A 20,433-nucleotide genomic window follows, 5' to 3' on the forward strand; every position below is an offset into this window, starting at 1 on the left:
CCATTGGAAGTATAATTTATTCGTTGATGACCTTGAATTATACCTACGTGCAAGCCAAAAAAATCTGCGCACAGCCATCCAGAACATAAAAGTTGATTTACTTGGTTTATCAGAGAGGGCGCAGAACATAATTTTGAAACTTACCAATCTAAGATGCAAGCAATCGTAGTCCCTCAAAACAAGACTTATCACTCTTCAGCTCAGTGAATCTTTTTGAGTTCTAACCCTAAAATGCAGGAAATTGGCTTTTCTTCTTCTGCAGAGAATTTGGAGTAATTCCGGAGCAATACCTGGACTGGACTGAAACCACAACTGTGGTCTGTAACAAGGTGTCGGCATTACTGAATTCATTACATAAATTTAGAAAAATATTTTCTCTCTACCTTAAAAGAGAAACGCGGTATAGAACACTAATACTCCCGATTCTTTTTTATGGTGATCGTATTGTCCAAGGAATTTCGTATGAGAGATCACAACGTTTGGAACTCTCAATGAATGCTTGTATTTGAAACATTTGTGAAGTACGATATTTCAACCGTATCACTCCTCGCTATGAACATTGATCATGACTACACGCCGTCTTTGCTGCATCTTCTTGTCAATTACTGCGCACCTCTCTATTTATCTTCATCCCTTAGACTACTGACTAAACAACGAAACGGCAATACACGTCTTGAACACAGTAAGCCCTCTGTGTAGCAGTACTTAACACAGCCATATTCTGTAAATAATTTCGTGTATCAGGAAACTGACTTTGTAACAATTCGAGAGAAATTAAAGTCCTTTCAAACTACGAAAGACAGCTAACGGCCCTGAATGGTTCTCTCTTCTTGCAGCTCAGTCTCATCCATGCTCCCTTCTCCATCACTTTTCTCTTCCCTTGTCTACAGCATTATCTACTAAAATTTCTTCATTCCTAGCATCCATTGACACTTTCATTTCAATCCCCACCTCCTCCCTTCCACTTCTTCTAATACCAACCATGGCTTCAAAAGTGTTAAAATAATCAGTATCATTTTAATGCCTCCATTATATTATTATTATTATTGTTACTTATAATTATTATTTTTCGTAAATAATGCAGATTGCTGTTACTGATTTCGTTGTGTAACAAAAAAATTAGATCATTCCTAATTCCTCCATTATTTGATCATCATTATTAGTTGTACGACAACTATTATTAGCATTCCAAATATTATTTTTAATGATGCATTAACATTATAGTGATTTTTATGTATTTTTTGTTTATGTTTGCCTTCTCAGACGTAACTTAGGGCCTTAATGACCTGATCTGGTAAGGCTAGTAAGAAATAAATAAATAAATGTGGATTAAGTGATCTATGTTTAGCGTCCATCTCCATCCGCTGTGCTATATCAAGCACATTAGAGAAATTTTTTGTCACTCACGAGCGAAAAACCGCTGTGGTATGATAGTAATTATACCTGTAAATTGTTAACTGTACTGATGTGAACATGTTCTACATGCGTCATCCTTGTACTTTGTCCATTGTGAAACGCAATACGGAGCAGAAACCAGCCAATAGACAGCGCAGACTCCAGAGATAATACGAGACCGAGGAGTAGCAGTCCACCCCAAGAGATCCCCGTCGGCTGATTATAATAGTTAATGGAGTGTCAGAAGACGAAGTTGTACTGCCCGTTGGTGCATTTTGATGGTTTTCTATTGAATTTAGCATGGGAGCTAAGGAGATGTTCGCTAGAGCTGAGCGAGAGAGGTGTTTAACGTAATTTCGTAGAATTGCGTGTCTGTCTAATCATAGGCGGAAGTTCAGTACAGATTTGGATTTGACATCTGTTGGGGTCAGAAAAATTATAGTGCAGATTAAACGTCTAGTAAGTCGAGATGAAGTAGACCACCACGGATTTTAGTGACTTGGGATTGACATCCCGTGAAGACCAATGTTTAATTTAGCTTCTACGAAACACGCTAGTTGTGGCAAGTGCCATTTGTAAGATTTTGAGTTGGTGAGAGGGTACATAAATTTGGTAGTGACGGAAGGTCACGTGTATAAGATAGCGAGTGAAAATGGTAGCACTCGTTATTGGAGTGGTATTTTATGGTATCGCAATCGTCCGTTTTCTGTGATGAACTTTTAGGTCGCCTTTTGACACTGACAGAGGTAACTTAGTGGTTGCAAATTGTCGTTACTGGACTGTGAGGTGTATTGATGCATCGAGTGAGTTAATGTCCCCATTACAGTTGTAGCTTAGGTGTAGAACTAACAGAAATATTCACAGATTTTGCCTACTCTCGTTCAAGTTGTTACCGTAAAGTAATCGAAATTGCACCTTAGCCATGGTTGGTTGAAAGTTGATAGACCTCTGGGAACCATCAATACAAAATGCGTAGCAGTACTGAGTCATGGAATTTCACAAAAACATCGGGTTACTGCTGAAATGTTTTACTGCGCATTATAAGGGGATGCGTATCGCCAACGGTTGAAGATGTTTAGAATCGCACTTTCTGAACGAATGTTAATGTGAGGTTATGATACAAAGAGGTTGTGGAATTTAGGACTATATTTTGTTTTTGTTGTTTTGTTCTTACCGTGTAGTGAGAAAAGATGTTTACCTTCGATCATAGCACTGGGAATTTAAAACCTGCAAAAATCTGTAGTAATTTGAGTTTACTACACACAATGACTGCAACGTTGGCCAAAAGATAATTATATCTGCCTGGTAACTGTGCAGTATTACTTGGTAGTGATCGGTATTATTTAGTTTGGTTTGAAAATAATAGAATGGTTTACTTTGCCGCATAAGTAAAAAAATTAAGGGAGACTTTATCTTTGGAAGATGGAGGTACTGATTTCGTTTGTTGATTAACGAAAGGTACTCAATCTTGTTAAGCGACATTACTGTGTTTCATTTGAAGAGAGACTTTGTGAGAGTGTTTAGAGATAACTCTGAATTATTACAATGTCTATGAACGCTGATATGTTAATATTCTGAATGTTAGAAACTTGAAATCGAAAGCAACGATCGAAAGACAGCGTGTGACTGTTTCAAGCAAATGGAGAAACTAATACTTTGATGAAATCAATTCCGACTGATAAAGGGAGAACACTTCATGTCGAAAGGTAGTACATTATGATTTATCTCGACTATGTCAGAAGTTTTATCTTACGACAAGGAACTGTAAAATATTTGTACATAGGGAATTCTGTCTTATTTAAGAGCACATTACTAAGGAAGTTATTATACATTCAGTATACTCTGCGCATACGATCGCTGACCAAGATGAAGAGATTTAGTTGACAGTTGACAAGGTCAGGAAGTTAAACAATTGAGAGACTAGTCTGTATCATTTACGGCATTCCTTTGCAAGTCGCGGCTTGGTGTTTAAATTTTTCGGAAATCTGAACGTTTATCGCGCTTTTGCCAGTTATTAAAGGGACTACAATACAGATAAATACAAAAGGTTGTGTGAGATGAGGGTAGCCTACATATACTTGCGCTGTCGTAGACTGGAGTACTAATACACGCAATAGGTAGCTACAGGTAGTTAGTGCAAACATTGTGTCTGAAGTGACTATGCAAAAGCTATTTAATTAAAGCTCTGGACTCGACTCCTGAGAGTTATCGTTCTTCTTTCATAGTGAGTTTGGGTTTCCCATACCACCACTGGAATATTTTCTGAAGTCAGATGATGTTTCCTGCTACGAGATAAAGTAACTAGGAATCACTATCCTACATAAATTCTGGTGTGCTGTGCAGTACATGTACTGGAGCAAAAGCGCAACAGTTGGTCTTACTTCAAAGGAGTAGCGTTTAGTGCAGTAGCTCACGCGATTAGCAGTGGAAAGCTCTTGTTTAGAGGCCGACACAGTAGATCGTCTGCCTTTGAATTCTTTCACCCCCTGAATTAGTGATCTCATTCTAGTATGAATGAGGGCATGACATACTCGTATTTAGACTATGGACGGAGTGTCAGTAAATATGCATGTGAGAGCATTATCATGAGCAAATGATCACATTTAGAAAAATGACATATAATGGACTGCTAACTACACTGACTTACAGTTCTTGTTTCTGTTATGTCAGAGCACAGAGTACAGTGGTACCACAACCAAGACGTCTGGTAGCTCTTGAACGCACTATGGGCTGATTTACTTTTTTGTCAAGGTAAGACGTTAAAGGTTATGCTGAACATTAACACGAAATAAAAGTTGAAGAAATGTTCAGTGTCTTCTCGTTTCGACTACCTGCGCTGAAAATATTAAAAAGGAAAGATAGGATCGTAGACTGGATGTTTCCTGACGGTGAAATCATTTATTGTTTAGTGAGATCTCAGACTGCGTAAACAAGGCGTCGTACTGTTAATCAGCTCCCAGAAAAAAGCTGGTTATAAAAATTTTCGAAATACGCCCTAAGACAAGGAAACGAATCTCCATGAAGGAGTTATCCGAATGAGAAGGAGATTGATTATTTATTCAAGAGCGAGAGCTTCAAGTCAGTTATGCGTTGGTCCACCACTGGGTCTTGAGCGAGCAGTTATTTGGCTTGGTATTGATTGAGAGAATTGTTGAATTACTGCCAGACGGATATCGTGCCAAACTCTGCCCAATTGGCGGGTCATATCGTCAAAATCCCGAGCTGATTGGAGGGCTCCGCCCATGAATTTCCAAACGTTCTCGATTCGGGAGAGATTGGGCGACCTTTATGACCAAAGTGGCGTTTGGCAAGTATGAAGATAATCAGTAGAAACTGTCGCATTGAGCGAGAGGGTTTATCTTGCTGAAATGGTAACCCACATAGGTTTGTCATGAAGGGCAACAAAAGGGGGCGTACCGCCGTGTTGTAAGGGAGCCTCGGATGACAGCCGAAGGGGTCCTGCTATGAAAAGAAATCAAACTCCAGACAAGACGCCTGGCTGTCGGGGCGTATGGCGGGTGAGACTTTGGGATACCATCGCTGTCCAGTGCGTCTCCAGACAGTTAATAGATGGTCCTCAGTTCCTAGCGGGACCCATCACCGAAGACATCTCTACTCCAGTCAGTCAGATTCCAGATTTCATGTTCTTTTGTGCCAGTTACCTGTTATGTATTATTCCCATTAAGCTGAGTTTCTGGTATGTCAACAATGAAACATGATCTTTTTGCTTTAGAAGTTTCTGCCATTGTTACTTTTCTTTTAGTATTCGACTCATAAATTGCAAAGCTGCATGTCTGTACAGTTACATTTCCCGATTGGTCATCTACAAATGATTTACGACAAACTGTGGAATTCGTAAATACTTTCAGAAGGAACCCATTATTTATTTAAAACGTTACTTCCACTGACGTAGCTCGATTGTTACGTGAGATCTAAACCGAGAAATTTTATTTATGCAATGGTCTGAAATGATTGTGGGGGATGCTATTATTACTGACATTTCGTAAAGGATCGTCTATCATTGTAGCATACACTGAGAACTGCATGTCTTTAGTGCTGATAGGCAGAGACGATTGGTTGAAGTAACAAAAAGTAAATATTTTGTTCCATGCAAATTAAAACAGGCAGGAGAACGTTTTACACACGTCATACAGAGTGTGAAGGATTCAAACTAGCAGAGTTTCTGGTTTGAGAATTTCATCTCCACTTAGCTTTGGATGATATATTTTCTCAGTTGGAGTGCATCATGCGTGCGTTGCGACTGCTAACGTGTCACCACTGTAAACAACTATAGCTCGGCATAGACTAATTCATTAATGGTGTACTTCTGCGTCTACCTCCGCGCTGTTGCTTCTGTTTTATGTATGAGATGGAGATAGCTCGGAAGAATTCACAGGAGTACACCATTAAAGAATTTGGTCCGTTTGGCGCAACTTCTGTTAAGTGATACGTGATTCACGGTTCAAAAAACGAAATTTTTCTCTTGGATTCGCGCCGTATTTACGAGCACCCGTATCTGGTACTGATGTTCAAGTCATATGCATTGATGTATGTGCATCAAAAGCAATCGAGAGAAGATGAGAAGAATCGTAGTCAGGGAGCTCAGTAAATGATTATCGTTCTTTTCTCATAGAAACAAACTTAATTATCTTCATATGGTGGCAGCCCATTGCGGGAGCGAGATGTCCGATTTTTTCCGCTCACGTAAAGATAAGTTACTTATAAACTAATAACATTTAGTTTAGTACAAATTAATCATTAAATACGTATATTGGGATGTTTGGTGTTTACTAATAAAGGAATCACTTTCCTTTACGTATTAGTCCACAAAACGCGACAAGATCGTAAGAACCGCTAGCCATCACGCTTTTATCTACGTTCCGGCTCGGTTAATGTAGAGAATGCCGTTGAATAGTTCTGTTCCTCTTTGCCACACTTTAATTTGAGAATGTCCATTCGTTATTAATTGCATAGTTCAGAAAAGTTGTTCGATTTAGAAACTTTCGCACTTTTCGTTTGTTTATATACAGTTTGCCTACATAAAAACATCCTGCTGTGACTGATTAGCAGATACTGCATATAAGTGAGTACAAAGTTCTTGCTGTAAGAGGAAATAAATAATTCGTTCATTATATCATAGATCTGAAGCACTGGCATGCTGCTATTAAATAATATAATTTCGTATAGTGCAAAGAGTCTTTAGTGATTTAATTCTATCTTGAAGCGTGCAATCTGTCATGTAGCTTATGAAAGTTGTGGAAAATGCAGGAGGATTGTCACACAGAGAGAGAGAGTGGTATGTGTAGACGGTGGTTGGAATTTTACTGGGGTGACTGGAGGACGGAAGCTTTCCCTTGAAAGTGTAGGCTCTCAAAATAGAGAACATAACGGCTGCACAGGTGGCAAAGGTTTGTGGTCCTCCGGCTCAGGCAGATCGCGCGAAATTTGAACGACGTAGGTTAAAGGGCGAAAATGTCATTGGGACTGGGTAAAGGCAATAAGCAATGGGTGAAATGGGAAGAGCTCTTCAGCTTCATCTACTGAATGTAGGTCAGTATCAAAATATAGTAGGAAGAAAAGAGCCTTACGGTTGATAGTAACCATGGGATGGATATGGGCCAGACGGTATACGACAGAATTATAACAGGGTACCAGGTCACAACTATTGTGAAGCCAACCTTAGGCAGGTGACATGGAACATACTGCATTTGTGAAAAGATTTTGGCAAAGATGGTCAAGTTATTGTAATAGACAGACTAGAAAAGAGCCTGGCTAAGAACGGTAATTAAAGCATTTGGAGTGACTTGGATGAACCGGGAGTAGCAACTACTCATGCAAATGTAAGCAAATGCTTTGTGCAGGTCCTGCAGCGCCATATCCAGCCCCGAGTTAAAACTGCTGAGAACTGTGTGAATAGATATGTGGACAGTGCTATTGACGTAAATGAAATCTCATACTACTGCTATGCCTGTCGCTAGAGAAAGATAGATTGACTGAACTTCTTGACAACAGCAAACGTTTAGGCGAGGAGGGACACCATCACACAAAGCAAGATCCTAGTGGTTACTATTGTCAGAGAGACATCCCTGTTTTGAGAGAAATCAAACTAACAAAAGAGCCCCACAAAATGCCTAAGAATGCACATAAAAGTAACTTTAGCACGTTTCATAAAAATATTAGAGGACTGAGTAAGTAATTAGAAAATTCAAGTATCAGCAAAATATAAGCAAGGGTTACGTATGTTATATACAAAAAACTTTCACTCTGGCATTACTCATGCAGAAGTAATACCGGAAAAAAGTAGTTGTTAGATATAATAAAACAGAACAAAACTTCAAAAACAGAAAACAAGTTCACTTTCAACAGTAACTGCATATAAACCCATACTGGGAAGTTGTGAACTTTTTGTGAGGCGTCTGGATACCTTATTGTGCTGTATGTTAGACAGCAGCAAGCAGTTAATAGCCGTCGGTGGCATGAGTGTAGGTTTTCCAAAGGGTTATGTTAGAAAAAATGACCTCGAAACTTTATTTGCATCTTACAATTTGGTTTCAATAATTAAGTATCCACCATGGTTGGAGAAAAACAATAGGACGCTAACTGATTATGTTTTGTTTATGGTGAAACTCAAAGGAAGGAAATAGCTGTTCACCCAGTAAGACATGATCTCTCTCTTAGATGATGCTCAATTAGTTAGGACAAAAAACATAGCACCTTAGAGTACCAGTTCAGTAAAAATCGGAATAATTAGTGACTCCATGACAAATATTTTTAAGAAGAGTTGATATAACATGGGATGAAATTTATCATGAGACAAATCGTAAAATTAATTTTTATCAGTTCCATGATGAAGTCGTTTAATTATTTGAAATTTTCTTTCTGCATAAGCTAATAAGCAATGACAGTAAATAGCTTTTTTAAATGACACGGACAACCAGAGGCGTGAAAGAACTTTCTACGAGAAAAATGAAATGCATCTTTAGAGACTTACCGAAAAATATTGTTAAAAATAAGGAACATGCTCATAGTTAGAGAAATCAGAAATTTCAGCAACAGACTGATGGCTACGTGGAACGTAGGAACGTACAGACAAGTATGACAGGACAACCAGCCACAGAATGGGATAAAATGACCATTGAACTGAGTGGAAGGGCTATAAATGAAGAGTCACAGGTGGTAAATGTATTCATGTATGTAGAAAGTTTAGGGTCGAATAGTTAAAGAGAAAAATCTCAGCAGCATGCTGAATAAATAACTCTCATCACATTGTATCACCAACTTCTCCTCCCGATATTAGGATAATTATACGTTTTCTCAAATATGAAAGCTCATCATCTTTAGATGGCCATTCCAATAGAGTAATACAGATTGTCTTCAGTATAATAAGCTTGGTCTTATCAGAAGTATGTAATTCCCAGTATGTCGAGCCTTTTTTTCAGAGAGACTGAAATATGCCATTGTTAAACTTCTTTTTTAGAAATGTGATAAAAAGGTTCCCAATAGCTACTGAACTGCTTCACTGCTGTCATTATTTTCAAAAGTTTTGAGAAAAGCATACATATGGTACAACAACAATAGAATAGAACCATATCTTGCTGTACTGAGAATGCCATTTACATGTTCACTCACCAGATTTTACGAGCATTAAATGAAAAAATAGTGCTTAATGGTGTTTTCGTGACCTATCAGAGGCATTTGACTATAGTCAATAGACCATAGACTGTAGACCATAGTGAATCATAGTATTCCCCCACATAAAACTAGTTCTGTTGAAATGAGGGTATGACCAACGAATGGATAATATCTTACTAAAAGAATATAGAAAGTTGAATGTAGTAATTTAACCAGTACCCTCTGAGGACATAATTCTGACTGGGGAGGAATCATGCTTGGGGGACCCAGGTCGCAGTCTTACGACCGCTATTGTTCCTCATATACGTAAGTGAGCAGACTTCCATTATTCAACAAACAGAACTAGTTCCTTCTGGAGAAGACACTAGTATTGTAATCAATTCAAACATGCATACAGAAAAATATGAAATGTTAAACAAAATTATTAAAAGGATCATTAACACTTTTCAATCTGTACATCGAAGAAACAGTTATGGAAATAAAAGAAAGATTCAGGAGCGGAATTAAAATTCAAGGTGAAAGGCTGTAATATACCCAATGATGGACGGAGCAAGGATGACATCAGAAGTGGACTAGCAATGGCAAAAAGAGCATTCCTGGTCCAGAGAAGTCTAATAGTATTAAATACCGGCGTTGATTTGAGGACAAATATCGGAGAACGTACCTCAGGTGATCAGCGTTATATGGTAGTGAAACATGGTCTGTGGGAAAACGGGAACAGAAGAGAATCGAAGCATTTCAGACTGGTGATTCTGACGAGTGGTATAAAGTAGGTGTAGTGATAAGGTAAGGAATGAGGAGGTTCTGCGCAGAATCGGAGAGGAAAGGTACATGTAGAGAACACTGATAACGAGAATGGGCAGCATGATTGGCCATCTGTTGAGACATGAGGGAATGATTTCCACGGTACTATTGGGAGCTGTAAAGGGAAGAAAGTGTAGTGGAAGATAGAGATTGGAATACATCCAGCAAATAATTGAGAACGTAGGTTGCAAGTGCTACTCTGACATGAACAGGTTAGCACAGGAGAGGAAATCGTGGCGGGCCGCATCAGACCAGTCAGAAGAATGATGACCGGAAAGAAAACCGCTTTCCCTGCGAGTCGTCTAACACTCAATTTTAAAAAGACACAACATACTCAGTTTTGCACGTTTAGGGGTACGATACCATTTATAAATATAGCAAACGGTAAGGAAACAGTGAGCAGGGCTGAAACCTCGAAATTCTTCTATTTCCTTATCGATGAGAAATTAAACTGGAAAAAGCACATACTATAACTCCTGAACCAACTTCATACAGTCGCATTTGGACCTAGCGTCACAGCAGATCTTGGTGAGAGACAAATCAGTAAGTTGATATATTTTGCACTTTTTCATTCGATAAAGTAATATGGAAAAATGTTCTGGGAAAACTCATCTCTGATGACTAAGATCCTCGTTGCTACAAAACGTGTTGTGTGAATAACATGTTGTGTTCACCCAAGATCATGTTGTAGACATCTGTGTAAGGAATTCTGACTACTTCTTCACAGTCATGAGGCCCGTTGTAGGTAATCCTATACAGTTTATAAAGGAACAATGACGTACACAACTACAGTTCCAGAAGAAAAACAATCCACATTCATTAATCCACATTACGGTTGTCTCTAGTATCAAAAGCGGCGCACCGGGCTGAAATAAAAATATTTGGTCACTTACCCAATGATATGTATCGAAGTAAAATTAAAAAAAAAAAAAAACCGGGGAAAACTTCTGGTTGACAAGTATATTCCGTAGGACAGTTTCTGTTATAGTAATGTGTAAAACGTAGTTGGCTGCAGCCACTAACCCGCATATGAACATCTTTCTTTACGTAAAGAAACTTATTTATTCGGTTTGTAACTATATGTACAATTTAATTTGCAGCGAGAATATAAAATGAAATGTATAACATCATTATGATTTATCTCAAAAGTTGTTCCATAGAACACTAAACTAACGAAATAAATTACTAACCAGGTAACTTGAAAAAAGTACTCAGTGTCTGACTGCCAAATTTGTGAAAAAGTCCTATACTAGACACATGCTGTCTATTGTTTCGCAGCTGACATGGTACTACGTACCAGGACAACGGATGACAACTTCTGCTGCACACATAAAGGAAACATTTCGTTGAAGTCTATGGGGAAAATGGAAGACTCTGTCACGAGACAATTGTCAACATAGTTGATGGAGGTTGTATCTCTGACGATTTGGCATTACATCACTGAATTATGCTCATGTTAACATTCACGCCATCAGTAAGTGACGCAAGGCTACAAAAGAAGGCAACAGTTACTGGTACTGCAAGGCATATTAAAACTGCGAATGCCATACGATTATTTGAACATAGATACTTGCCTTTTTGCAAAGACGGTGAGAAAATGTCTTTTTGGCAGAAACGGTAGAAACGAGACTAAAATTTACTTTCTGTGACAAAATGAAGGAGCAAGGGTGACAGAATCTGAAGTATTAAGTTTAACCAGGATCCTACCCGTACAACACAACTGGGTATATCGTCGCCGGCTGAAGACACAGCCGTAGTTTTCAGTTAATGCTTTACACATGGTTTGAGCTTACCGAACACACATGGATGCAGATTTACAGATTAATTCTTCAGATAAAATCGGATGTCTACACACTGTTGAACACCTGGCGCATAGGATATAAAAATGTCTATCTTTTATAATCACGCAGCACGTGTATCTATGTGTTCAATTGCAGCTAAAGAAGGAAGCACAAGTTATGCAAATCATTTCTGTAATTTGAGTAATAATTGGTATAATGTTTTTTACGAGTTACTGCATTTTCTAAAAATATTAAGAAATCACTTTTTTGGCAATGGAATCACATTGTCTAACGGTATCGTATTCACAAAAAATTTTATAGAAGTTTTTCTAAACCACCAAACAAATGATCTTTCGATCATCTGTTACACATCGGAAACAAACATGAATGTGGACAGTCATGTGCGTCAAAACGTGAGGATGGCTGTACGGCTAATTTCGCGTTTCACTGCCCCATGTGTGAGATGGTCCTCCATATAGATCGTTAAGCAGGCTTCATCGAACAGATAAATGACGATTTCCATATGTTGAACTCGGATTATTCTTATGATCAGAATGCACTTCTCTGAAGTGGTTGTGGTTTCAACCTCAGACGTCAAGAGAATTCCCCGAAGAGGTTCTTGGAAATTTGCTCGAGTATGCGAGTACGGTACATACATAGTCTCAAACCGTTTTAGAAACGATTTGATTAGTTAATAAGCTACTGTTTTGGACTTTTCGCAGATGTGAAAAATGCCGCGGCAACCTACATCCTGACTGCCAGACTGGATCAACATAGTCTCGAAATTTTTTCTAGAATTCGTGATCTTGGTGCATTTTATAGTAATCCCACGCAGTTTTGAGGTGATAAGTAGAATACGCCTGCTAATATTGCCTGACAATGCGACAAATATACCTGTGTCTCTTGGTGCTTCCACTGCAGATGACAGAGACCAAAATTCTGGAGAAGAAATAGTGAGCGAATTTGAAAATTTTGTTCCTAGACAGTTACGAAACAACGGACGCCAAATTTGACATCACAATATTTCAGATGAAGAAGCTTTGCTTGGAGATGGCGACCTTAGTGATTCAGCGAACTCCACTGAAGACGTAACTCACGATGCGCTTAAATCTTTGTTAAAATACATCGCATTCAAGTGCAAAAACATAAACAGTTCATTACGAATTACAACAGCAAAATGCCATGCCGATACAAAATTAACACCGAAACGAGACTGGACAACTGAACATTTGAAAGGTGGGCGTATGAGGAGGAGTCTTCGATAGGAGGCGTTGGCTTTGGCGAGTGACTTAAGGAACATAAGAATCATGAGAGAAACGCTGTGAATATTATGCACAATGTGACGTCATGTCAGTGTAGATTTCGTCAACGAAATAGACAGAAACAGTAAGTAAAAAAAACAAAAATGGAATAAAAAGTAAAACTAACACTTCGCATTAAGAATACTGTAATGAAAGAAACAGTTTTTAGAACAAAAATGTCATCGAGTAGGACCTATCGTGAAACCAGGCTCTACCACTATAATGGACGTCAGAACGTAAAACATGAAGTGGAAAGAAATGATTCAGGTAAAAATGGAAACTACTCCGAAGTACACTTCAGCTGTATTTGTAACAAAAAATGATTTCGATAAGAATTTACAAATACTGTAGGTGAAGTGTTGGAAAGTAAATCGAAACGTAACCGAGAACTATAACTACCGGTATCTGTTGAAAACGGAGAAACTACCAAAGTATCAAACACACACATTAATTTTCTCATAATGCAGCCCCTTTAACTGGCTGCTAAATGACAAAGTAAAAGATATCGTAAAAGAGTGAAATAGAATTGCAGTAACAGGATCAACAACTTTCCGAAAGACTGCTACCCTTTAAAATAGCTCCCATGATTCTCGGAAATAATATTTGCTTCAGTAATGTCTGAAACTCATAAGTATTACACTCAGGAACAGCGAAATGCTTCTAACAGATAATTCCCGATAAATCGACTCATATTTGGAATTAAGCTAAACAAGCATCACACGGAACAATCTGGTAACCGTTAGTATGTTGTTAGCCAATGACAATACTCATTCGTAGATAACATCACGTGCAGTTTTCTACTAATAACTCGTAACTGAACCACGTAGTCCAGATATTCGGCGAAATCGTAAATACAAGTATGATACTGAGAAGGGCATCATATATCACGATATACAATACAGATCAACCAGGTACCATACATTCTTGCTGGCATTCGTTTCAAATTCAAGTGGTTCAAATGGATCTAAGCACTATGGGACTTGACACCTCAGGTCATCAGTCCCCTAGAGTTAGAACTACTTAAACCTAACTAACCTAAGGACATCAGTCACATCCATGCTCGAGGCAGGATTCGAACTTGTGACCATAGCAGCAATGCGGTTCCAAACTGAAGCTCCTAGAACCACTCGGCCACAACGGCCGGCGCATTTGTATCCTTCGACACCTCTGCGAAATTTGCACATAACACCTAATTTATATCTCATGTTACACTACAAGTCTCTTGTAGTGTTCTTGGCTTTAACAAGATAACTGTTAATCATAAACTAACCTAGACCTCGAACTAAGCTACAGATCAATCCGTCACCGCAGAAAGCTCTTCCACTGTCAGATGCTTTGGCTTCACCAGTTCACAACAAAACTGCTGCAATCCAACCTGACCTAGAATTCGGACTACGCTACGTATCAGTTTGTCACCATAGGAATGTTTCTCACTGCCACGGTCGTTGGCTTCGCCATCTCAGAAGCGAATGGTTGTAGTGTAACCTAAAGCAGACCAAAGGTTGCGCTACATATCAGTGTATCACAACGGTAGGATTCGTTAGTTTTGCCAACTCACATTCAAATCATCACGTTCCACCCTAACCTAGACCTCCGGCTAAACCAATACATTACTTTGACATTAAGCTGTTTTCACGAGGTAACTAAGCACTCGGAACCTCGGAACTTCTTCAGCAATTCCAAGAAATACATTTCTATTTTTACTCCACATCCTCGTCGACATTTACTCAATTGCTGTCTATAAATTTACAAACACCGGCGTCAAATAATTGCCTACAGCAGCACTCAATGAATGAACCACCGTAGAGCAAGAAACTGTAACACAAAACTAGTACAGAATTGAAAATTACGGTCAATGTGTACGCACTACTGCTTACTAACTGCGTATCAGTATTCCCAATAGGTTGACGTCCAAGAAATCAAGGCTACCTATGAACTATTAAAATAACCATCCTAATAATTCATAACCACACAAGAAACAAACTTAAGGCAACAGAAGCAACTGCAAAAAGTAAAATAAAAAAGAAGATGGCATCTCTATTCCAAAACACAAACTGCACTCTTTCTTTGGCACAAAATTCGCGACGTTATTAATATTTGAAGAACAGTATCAAATCTCGCTCAGAGATTAATAAATTACTTTCTCTATTAACCAACAAGATTGCGATAGATAGAATGCAACGTTACACACAAATTCAATTCAGAATACACACCAAAACGTGACGCCTTAGCAGTTATTACGTCACAGGTCAAAGCCGACGGCTAGTATCAAACATTCCTCTATATCCAGGTGGACTTCTGTCTCTACCATCCGAGTTGACTGCTACAGTATCATATTTTGAAATTATTTTTGCATCTAACGTGGGATGGAATCATTAACAGTACTTGTAAGGTCAAGGTATCCCGAAATCGAAAGATAAGAATCAGTAATTTGCATGGAAGTAGAAGAACTTTCATCGCCGTTAGATGTTTGTCTTAAAGAGAAAAATGGAATGAAATGAAGCGGTCTTCTGCCAAAAGACATGTTCTCTGGACTGCCTCCTCGTGCGTAAATTTGAGTAAAGCTATCCAGGTCACAATCACAAGGTAAAATTCGTCATCTCTATATAAATATTCTTTAAACACGTCTGAACTGTAGTAGAACATAGAACCGTAAAATATTCGACATAGTCACGTTCTTAAGCTGGACGTTTTTGTGACGAGCATCTACAGCAAGCATCGGATATTGACAAATGTTATTTCTACCGTCTTACATTTGCTTTCAAATATTTCAAAAACTAATTCTTTCCAATCATCTTGAACCCCGTCAATGAAATTTTGAATATCGAATGAAAAGAAACGCGAGAATTCCGTTACCGAGAGCGAAGATACGCCAACGCTGGCTGCGAAGTGATTTAACACGTCGATGAACAACGAGAGCGTACTTGCAGGAATGACCTACCGTTTTAGTATGCGTACCTGCACCTGATACAATAGCACCAAGACTGAAAAATACACCTGACAACATAAAAGTCCATCTGTACGCAGGGAAAAGTGAAAATGACTGCTCACTTACTTGTTCCTCAACAGAATCTCGTCAGATACTGGTTTTCTGTGTTCTTCCTAGAACTCTAGAAAGTTCAGATACGCTTAGAAACCAAGTATCACTGTAAGATGTTAGTTAAACAGCGCACGACACTTAATACAGCACAAGTAGCAACTCAGAAAGAGTACACTCGTCACGAATAGGTATCGCAATGATGCCAGGCAACTGCTCGTGACGTATCACACGATGATTCATTGTTGAGAGTGTTGCCGTGGACCGATAATGAAAAATTACAATCGCTTTGTCGGTACCACAGCTTTTTATTGATCGTACGTTACATGTAACTGATTTATCACGATTGTGATTCTTCCAACTATTAACAACAGTAGATTAACAAATCATTAACACGGGAATTTCTCACTGGAATCACTAAACGAGCTTGTATTGAATGTAAACTTTGTCCTAAATTCTGTCGCTTCCATTTTCTATACTTCAGTGTAACGGTTCACTTGACAAGTTTACTGAAATGGACCTAAAGTTCAGGAGGAAAAAAATTACACGTGTCACTACTACAATATTAGAAAGAGGCATGGTGCTATAATCCCATTTTCATAAATAACAGAACATCGCTTTGTCTAGGAATGTACGGTTATATCATAGTCAAAAGTATCAGACCACCCGACTTGAGTTCCACCTGATTTCTATGCAACCAATACAACCTAACTCTCCTGCAGATCTTCTAATCTCTTTTTGGTGCAGCCGTTTGACTTTACAAAATGGTTACTACAAGAGACCATCCAAAAATATTCCTCCTTACGGAAATGAGTCGCTATGCGACGCGAGAGGTCTAGGGCGCAGCAGTCACGGACCGTGCGGCTCATCCCGGCGGAGGTTCGAGTCCTCCCTCGGGCATGGCTGTGTGTGTTTTTCCTTTGGATAATTTACTTTAAGTAGTGTGTAAGCTTAGGGACTGATTACCTTAGCAGTTAAATCCCATAAGATTCCACACACATTTTAATATTTATTTATTTATTTATTTGAATCGCTATGCTTATTAACATTTCGATAATGCAAATGTCAGGCTGCAAGATAATAGAGATGATGTAGTCTTTAATATTAACAAGTAACAAAGTGTGCACGTGCTTAACTTTAAATTACTTTGAGTAAACTTTTATCCTGGACGAGGATCTGAACGTAGAACCTGATCGAACGTTAATTAAGCAGCGTCAAATGTTGGATATCACAATTTTACAACTGCACCGACATATTTGAATTGAAATGACGAAACAAAATTGATTTGCGACATCAGGATCTCAACTCGTTAACTATCGCGGTTGTATATGACTGTTAGTGGAAACTTTCACCAATTGTTATAGCTGACAAAGCACGGAAAGACGTTAAAAATCGTAACATTTCCATGTGTCATTTTTTTACGCGCATACTACAGTTCTAAATGATGTGATGGAATTTTATTTGCTGGTCCATGCTTCTTCATCAGACACGCGCCTTTAGTGGAGAACTTGTTGAGATTGGTTGCTAGGGCACATCAAATTTAATGTGTGTTGGGAACCACTGCGCCACACTACGGTGTTCAGTTGGTGTTACCATAGGTACTCGTTGTACTCGTTAAAAATGGCAGCCTGAGGTATTTAAGAGGGGTTTTATTCGGGCTGTGTCTGTGACGTGTGCTCAATATTTGTATTAAGATGGAAAAGTGAACTGTAAAACCAAAGTTCCTTTTTTGGCACGAATAGGCGTGAACTGTGTTTGAATAACAGAAAATATCGTCTTAAAATAATAACAATAATTTATACAAGAAATTTAATCTAGTCCCCCGCAGCAACCAAAATACGCCACAGCATATGAAATGATGCGGAGTTTCAACAACGCGTGACAACGGCGCTTCGAGCCATTCCACAAGTAATGTTTGTTTACAGTTTCCAGCAGCTTTAAACTAATGTTGGAAGTGTGTTGAAGCTAATGGTGATTACTTTGAACTCCAGTAAAGGTACTTTGCTTGTACGTCTTGTTTTCGTTTTGTTATGACACAATTTAGCAAACGTCTCATACGCACCTTGTATAAGGAATTCATTCTTACAAGATAATGCACCAAATAACAAAACATACGACTGAACCGCAGGTTCAAGAAAAAGTTCCGTACTGAATCAACATTAATACCACAGAGTATGGAACAGGTCCACAGTTTTAACGAGTTTTTTAATTTACATTTCATTTTGCCCAATCACGTGCGCTGTGCGTAGCGCAGTAACACAGCTGCCTTTGGGACAGAATATTCACTTCAGCGTACGCTGCGTGCAATACGCAGTATTCACTTAGGAGAGCCTGTGACTTTGGAGACCTGCCCATCGCTCTCCTGCGACGCTGTGTGTTCGACCTGGAAAAATGGGACCTGCTCCAACAGGTTGTGGTCCTCACGCCATAACTGCCCATGCTTAACATGTTAAGATAGAGTCGATATACACGACATTGCGGCGAGATTCTTAGATGATCTTCATGCAGAAGTCCTTTGTTTATGTTCTTTCCAGCAACATCCATCACCGACCCTTCATCTCTGAGAGGAGGTGAGCCTTCACTCTCGCCCACCACCATCATCCGGCTTGTCCCATACTGAATGTTGATGGAGAGCTTCCGGACCAACAAAATTTCAGATCCATTTTTAAACTTGCACTAGACAAACATGAAGATCTGAAAGTACACAGGAAGAACAGGGGCTGTATCTGGGGATCTCCATACAGAACGAACTGGCGGAATGCATAAATGAGGAGATTTGTGAATATATGTGTATTCAAAAATGGGGAAAGACTCATAGATTTTTGTAAACAATTTAACCTAGAACTATCGTCAACATTTTTCAGGAAACTTGCAAGAAAGAAAAAAACTTGGGAAACACCTAATCCAAATCAAGGTGAATATCAATTAGGTCATGTGGCAATAACGACTCGTAAATTCAAGGAAATATTGTATGTCATAGTGAGGATAGGGCCTAAACGTAAACTCAGACCGAAATAAAGATCATGTTTCACCGAACAAACCTAAACCAAAATCAAGAAGTTTTGCAGTAGTAAACAGTAAATTTCCCACGCGATATCAGGAACAATTCCGTGACATATTAAACAAAATAAAAGTGGATGACTGGGGAGAAATTAAAGAAACAATGCTAGAGTCAGTTTAAGAAATTGGACAAACACGAAGACGGTGATGAAACAATTGACAATCGACTAAAGGCATGGAAAATAGGTAACAGTAATAAGAAACATGAATACTGGGAAGATTTTAAAGAAGAAAGGAAAAGGACAGCAAAAATCACCCGATCAGTGAAAACAAAATATGACTAAGGCACATTACAAGAAATGAATTCAGTCTTTAAAGGGAACAACACTACAGATTTCTATAAGACTTTCAAAGACGTTTTAACAGGTATCCCGTCATTAAGTTTACGTTTTAAAGACAAAAATGGAAAAAAATGGTTTAAAGCGAACTGCCAAATTTCAGCTGAATACTTTGAAAATCGATTAATTGTGACGAGCGTAATGACAGATCACAATTTCAAAAACGACAACATGAAAATCCACCATCAGAACCACCTACAGTAGTAGAAGTACAAAAGATTATTAAAGCATTGAAAAATAACAAAGCACCAGGAGAGTATGGGATAGTAGCGGAAATGTAAATACTAGCGGAATTATCCGCATGGAAGAAAATTAGCAAAGTAGTTAAAGACATTTGGACAAAAGGAATCATACCCAGTGACTACAAACAAGCATTGATCCATCCTCTTCATAAAAATGAGATAAAAAGACTCCAATCACTACAGGAATATATCCCTGTTACCAGTAACATACAAAATACTGTCTAAAACGCTTTTAAATAGAATAGAGGAACAAGTAGGATGTAATCTAGGAGATTATCAAACAGGATTTAGAAAAGGTAGATCATGTGCAGAACAGATTCTTAATTTAAAAACTATTTTGAGAATGAGAGCTATACAAAGTAAAAATACAGTAGTTTATTTCCTAGAATTCAAGAAGGCCTACAACTCAGTTGATGGACAAACACTGTTCCAGATACTTTATGAATCAGGATATACGAAAACACCAGAAGACTTGTTAAACAGACGCTCACAGGTACAACATCAAGGATTAAGTTTTAAGGCGAAAGTTGTAAACTGTTCAAAATCAAAACAGGAGTTTGACAAGGAGAACGACTGTCCCAAGTTCTCTTTAATTTGGTTTTAGATAAAATAGTGAAACATTGGAAAGCACATTAAAAAACAGAGGCACAATGGGTATAAGTATGGGCCATGGAAAGAACAAATTTGAAGTGAAATGTTTAGCATTTGCAGATCATATGGCATTGATAGCTGAAAACTGAACAGACACAACATTCATGCTTGAAATGTTACAAGAGATGGCTGAAAAGACTAGGCTAAAAATATCCTATGAAGAAACCGAGTATATAGTACATAAACATAATA

Source organism: Schistocerca americana, chromosome 1 (genome assembly GCF_021461395.2).
Source record: "Schistocerca americana isolate TAMUIC-IGC-003095 chromosome 1, iqSchAmer2.1, whole genome shotgun sequence".
Lineage (NCBI taxonomy): Eukaryota > Metazoa > Arthropoda > Insecta > Orthoptera > Acrididae > Schistocerca > Schistocerca americana.